A 6353-nucleotide genomic window follows, 5' to 3' on the forward strand; every position below is an offset into this window, starting at 1 on the left:
GCTTGGTTATCCATACGCTGTGGGACGGTAGTGCGCCATTGGTGTTGGTTCCGCTCTCACAGGTTGAGAAGAAGATGAAGGGACTTGGACTTAGTCGGCGTCATTCTGATTATAGACTGGGTTGGCGTGCCCAGGATGAGGCGAAGCCGGCGCACGCCGTTATCCCCCTGCAGCGCAAGGTGTCTTCACGCAAGGCATAGTTTGCTTTTGCCCTTCTCCTGTATTACGGTGCCAGGCAGTTCAGTCTGATTATGTAAGTTTGTGTTATCCTGCTCCTTCTGAGCCACGCAGTCTCATTCCACACCTGGCACTTTGACTCCCAAAGTAGCGTATATATGTTATTTTTCGCACAGGCAAGCTTCTAGCTTGGATTTTTCCGACAAAGGCAGCCTCACTCGTGGGACTTTATGAGTCTCTTGTTGGTCAATTGGGTGTCTTCACTGATTTGGGCTTCACTCTGCTTCTTTGTTCGTTTGCTGGCAAGAAAGGATGATTCAGGTCTTTCATGTCGCTCTTAGTGCACTGAAATGGTGGGCATGTCACACTTAGCAGTTGACACCTTGGTAGCTTTGGTTGGGGGCGGCTATTTCTTGGTTGGCCATACACAAAAGCTATCATCTGTGGCTTGTATCTTATGCACTATGAAGCACTGACTATACCAACAGATGGGCTTGTTGTATGGGAGCGCTCCTTTTGTAAGTAAAGTAAGGGAGGCATTGGCATGGAAGCCAATTTCCTAGCATTTCTCAGCACTTTCGCCTGAGCAAGCTGTGTTGCCCTGCAGATTAGTCGTGCCTGCATTGCCACACATATTACTCACACTTTCTGGCCCACGCCGAGACACTCGCATAATTGTTCCCAGCTTGGCCAGTTTTCTATACCCCGGCATATTGGCACTATGGTAATGCTTTGCCAATTTGCACAGAATTTTGGGCCTGCTTTAGTACACATTCCCCCCTGTCTGATCCCACCTAGACCTCCCTGCTCTGGATCCTCTGTGGTTCAGGCTGATACTGTATAGCCTCTACTTGTTTTATATCATGGGTCACATGTTGGCACTTTGCGGCCATGTTGACGCTTGCTTTAGCGGTTTTTACGTGAAGGGACGCTGGGGGGGCCCGTGGCGATGTCCACGGGTAGGCGGTTACATGACAGTATTTCATTTAGTTGTTTTTCAGGTACCGAAGTAGGGTTTTCGTTTGCAGTTACGCAGGCCAGGAAGTAATAGTGAGCAAGTAGCAGTTCCCCTAGCTGCACTACATGTATACACAGTTGGATAGGCTTCTTTTTTAAGCTTCATAGGTCCCCACGTAGGACAGGCAAAGGGGGACGTTTTGTACTGTTGACAAACATTAGGAGATACCTCACACAGTGTTAAAGGGATGTTGCCTAGGCACGATTCTTTACGGCCTCTTACGCATGATGGAGAAAGTGCGGCCACGAAGTGAGTTGTCCAACTAATGATATTGGGCACCAGGCACCGTATGAGGCACTTCGTATTTTGTATTTTGACGTACTTGTAGGGCCCAGAAGGGGCAGGTAATATCAGCTCTTATACATACTGCAGGGAATAAACCTATGCCACGCTTTGTGCACTGAACTAAGGGAACTGTCACACATAGCATTTTTACTCGTGTAGCCCGGTTATAGGGTGGCCAGTTCGTGGGCGGCTATGCATGAAAGTTTCAAGTGTGGCTTCTTTAGCTTGTACAACTAAGCAGCTTTGACTATGTCAACAGATGGGCTGATGGAAGGGCAGGCATGCACCACGAGATGGTTCATCTAGATCTTCGTTGACAGTCTACAAGTCCTGCCGTGTAGACAGGTTTTGGCTCACGCGACCAACTGTCTTTCTTAGTTGGGGTGCATTATGCTGAAGGGAGCATGGAGGGAGAGCTTATTTTGGCACACCTTACTGGAAGTATGCTTGCGGGGCATCTCTCTGCTCTCTTCCTGGCATGTTTTCGGTCTTTGACCCCCGGCGGATTACTGCAAGTTTACTTCCCCAGAGCTAGGTAGTCCACTAAGTGGGGGGGGGGGCTGGCCTCCGACAGGTCAGAGGTAGCCAATCTTTTTCTAGAGCCTGTGGCGATAGTGGTGGTTGAAACCCAGTCTGGGGGTTCCGGGCCAGTTTTCCCTCGCCATGCCCTGCGGGGGGCAGCGGGCTCTAGGTGCCTTTTGAAGTTCAGGCAAGGGTATTCTGGACTGAGGTGCGTGTCCCGGTATATACACGTTCACAGACGGGTTCCAGCGGATGCTCCCTGCCCAACATTTAGGGTTCCTTGTTGACACACTTTCTTTCTAGTCAACACCTTCCAGTGTATATATCAGGGTCTCAAGCGGTTAGCAGGGTACAGGCATATGCGACCAGTCCCTGGTTCAGCAAGCAGTGTAGGTTGACACTTGGCAAACATTGTTTGCAGTGTTTTATGATCAAGACCCGATACTCTTATTCCCCAATCTTGAACGGGACAGCGGGTGTGTGCACCAAGGATCTTTTTACGAATTGTGCACCGGCCATCCCGGCATGCTATGGCACCTGATAGAACGACCACAGCGAATCCACGGTGGGTTTTTCCACCAGTGGGGGACAGGTATATTTCAGTGGTCAGACTTGTCTCCAACTCTGTAGTCAAGGCGCTCGTCAGGGGAGGCGCTGCAGCCATTGCGCAGGAAGTCCTGCGTGGCGTATAATTCAAGGGGCAGAGGAGACAGGACGTCATTAGACCTGGGAGACCTTACGCCAAGCGCAAGGGGATTGGGGAGGATATTTTGGCACTCCTGCCCTATTTAACATGGACTGGTTCAGGCTGGTTAGGGGAGAGTCCCTAGAAATAATGTGCTAGAACTAATAGGAGGAATGCCGGCCTTGATGGGGGCCCTGGCTGTGACGGTCGCCACACCCAGGGCTGTGGCGGAGTTACAGGGCGATCCAGAGGCGGAGAGGTACCTGGGAGTACCCTCTTCAGGAGCACAAAGGATGCTGAGGCCTAATATCCCCAGGAAGTCTTTGAGGTGGACCCTGGGGGTGCGACGGCGCCCTGCTATCCTACGGGCGGTTGGAAACCTGTACAACCGGGCGTCGCTTGAACGCTCCGCCCCTCGTAGGTGGTAGGCCGCGAGGGGCGGATTGCCTTTGGATCGTCTGTAAGATAACCCACCTTGTTGGCATGTGTATATGCTAATAAACCTGCAGCTAATTTTCTCAAACAAAAAGTTGTCTTGTCTGCTTATTTCTGCGACATGCATGTGGCTGTGAGCGGGCTGGTGAGTGGGCCGATATTGGCACTATGCAGGCCGACCGACACGTCCCGGCTGGGGACACAAGTAAGAGGGCGGCCCCCATAGTGCCACAAGATGGCACACGGGGCAGCCCAGCGCTACGAGATCCCGGAGGGTCCCGCGCGTCACTTCCGGCCTGGGGTGGGCGGGGGAGAGTATATATTCCTCCCCCGCCCACCTAGCGGCCCCTTTGTCCACCGTCCCCTCACCCTGACGCCGTTTCCCTCCCTACCGCATACCCGGAGTTATCAGGGTGGGGGGGAAATGCCTTCTAATGTTTTCTCATTTGTGTTGCAGGTGGAGTTACAGGGCAATCCAGAGGCGGAAAGGTACCCAGGAGTACCCTCCTCAGGAGCACAAAGGATGCTGAGGACTAATAACCCCAGGAAGTCTGTGCGGTGGACCCTGGGCGTGCGACGGCGCCCCGCTATCCTACGGGCGGTTGGAAACCTGTACAACCGGGGGTCGCTTGAATGCTCCGCCCCTCGTAGGGGGGGCGTGAGCAAGTGGGTGGACCAATGGTTCACCGGAAATGGGACGGGCTATCTCCTCACCACAAACGCTAAGCAACGATTGGCTAAGGCCACGTTGAAAATTGACCCATCAGGTGGTAGACCGCGAGGGGCGGCTTGCCTTTGAATCGTCTGTAAGATAACCCACCTTGTTGGCATGTGTATATGCTAATAAACCTGCAGCTACTTTTCTCCCACAAAAAGTTGTCTTGTCTGCTTATTTCTGCGACATGCATGTGGCTGTGAGCGGGCTGGTGAGTGGGCCGATATTGGCACTATGTCCATGCAGTCTTGACCAACAGAAACTTACAGGCCACGCAACTATGGAACATCACGATATGTACACAAATGACAGAGTGAACCAAGATGCTTCAAATAAATACATCACAAAACCAATCCCATTGCCGAGTTTGCATATCTGCCGTGTAAATATCCTGATGCACACCTACAATGTTGCTAATGTCAGTCACATCTGCGGTTCTGAGGGGTAAAAAAATCTACGATCGTTTTGAATACCCGAAACGGAAATGGAACTTATCAGTAGCTGTTGCTCTAATGAGTTGGTGGTTTATTCTTTTAGCAACGGAAAAGTAATTTTGAACTAACAGTTTTGTGCCGTGTCGGCACAAACAAGCATTATGTAGTCAGGCAGGTGCAGCTTGTGCTGTCTCTGCTTCCTGTCATCCATTTGGAAGCCACTGCTTTGTTGCGCTACGATACACGGTATCATGAGCATGCAACACAAAAGAGTGCGAATTACGCCTCCAATCACGACGCAAACAAGCATTGAAAATGCAATAGGACTTGGATTTACCCGAGCCCTATTGCATTTTAAATAGAAGAGCGGGCACAAATGAAGGCACGAACGGGAGGGGGTGGGGGGTGGTTGTGACACAAGAAGTTACAGACTGTGGGAGGGAACGGGGAGAGACAGGAAAACAAAACGTTGTGCTAAGTAAAGGGGCTGATAGCCTCGGAAGTGTAAAAATGACATCAGGGAAGTGAGGTGGTGGGACAAAAATGCAGAAAACCAATCAAAATGCAGAATTTTTGATTGTAGCCAATCAAAGTTATGCCCTGAATGTGGGCGGAAGCTTGCCCAGCTATACTGGATACAACATCTCTCGAGACAGCGCATGTGCTGCCTAGGCAAAACCTAAAAAAAACTTTTACATAGCTACCTCCGTCATTTGTTCTTCTTAAATTACTGGGTAAGCACTTTTTTTTAGTTCACAATGTGACTGCTGGTTTAACATTGCGGGAGCCTCAGCTGTAAGTGTTTTTTTTTGTAAATTGTGCTGTTTTATTTTGCTTTGTAACTTGCAATGTACTTTATATCTGTGTTATTTCTCGACTTTTTTTATATTTATTATTGTACCGCCTATCTTGCAATCGGCCTTTTTAACCTTAGATTGTGTTTATGCTGTTATTTTGCTAAAATAATAAGCAAAATAAAACAGCATAATCAGCTTTTGTAACCTTCCATCATGTTTAAGCTGTTTTATTTTGCTTAGTATTTCGCATTGTGTGAATGCTGTTTTATTTTGCTTATTATTTCGCAATATACTTTATTGTTGTATTATCTCACCATGTTATTTTTTTATTTATTATTGTGCCGCCTAAATTGTGATCCGCCTTTGTTACCTTAGATCGTGTTTATGGTATGAAGATTACAAAACCCAATTGCAAGTTAGGCGGCACAATAATAAATACATTAAAACTAGTTTTTGTATTGCTGTGTTATCTCACCACGTTATTTTTTTATTTATTATTGTGCCTTCTATCTTCCTATCGGCTTTTGTAACCTTCTTAGCATAAACACGCTCACTTTCTCCTACTGCAGGTAAGAAGTGCTTTGGTGCCTTCTTTACCCCCCTTCCTCCCGTTCTTGTGCCTTCTCCCTCCCCGTACCCCCGGTCCCCACAGCCGCTGTCTGTGCCTTCTCCCTCCATGTCGATACTTGAATATATCATGCCTTTACAGGTCTGTTTCGCCTGCATGGTCTTTAAGCTTCCTTTAAGGCGAAAGTGTGCCATGTGTTTGTTATGTCGGATGGATTGAACGGCTGCAGCCATCAGGAAACGTTTTGCCTGATTTTAAGATGCACCTTGAGAAGCAACGTACACATGCGCAGCTGTTTGTAAACCATACACACAAGCATTTGCACTGCAATAGGTCTCGCATTTACGCAAGTTTAAGTTATTGGCATTGTAAAGGATAATGCGTTCTGTTTATGTTTTAAAAAACAAAACATAAATAAGAGGCATTTTCACTTACAATGCTAATAGATCAAACTCAAGTAAATGTGAGACTTATTGCATTGCAAATGCTTGTTTAGTATATGGTTTGGTCTCCCCCTGGAGCCCGCTGTGCATTATGCTATTTATGAATGTTCTATTGATTCCGTATTGTGTACTTTGTGCCCTAGTCTCGTATAGAGACTAGTAGAGAGTGTTATATTAATAAATACAGATTTTTATACAACACTGTGTGGGTCTCCTTTCATTTAATCATTTAGGAGGTGATATTCTGGTAACACAAACTGCTTTACATTCCTTC

Source organism: Lissotriton vulgaris, chromosome 4_1, assembly GCF_964263255.1.
Source record: "Lissotriton vulgaris chromosome 4_1, aLisVul1.2, whole genome shotgun sequence".
In the NCBI taxonomy this organism is placed as follows: Eukaryota; Metazoa; Chordata; class Amphibia; order Caudata; family Salamandridae; genus Lissotriton; species Lissotriton vulgaris.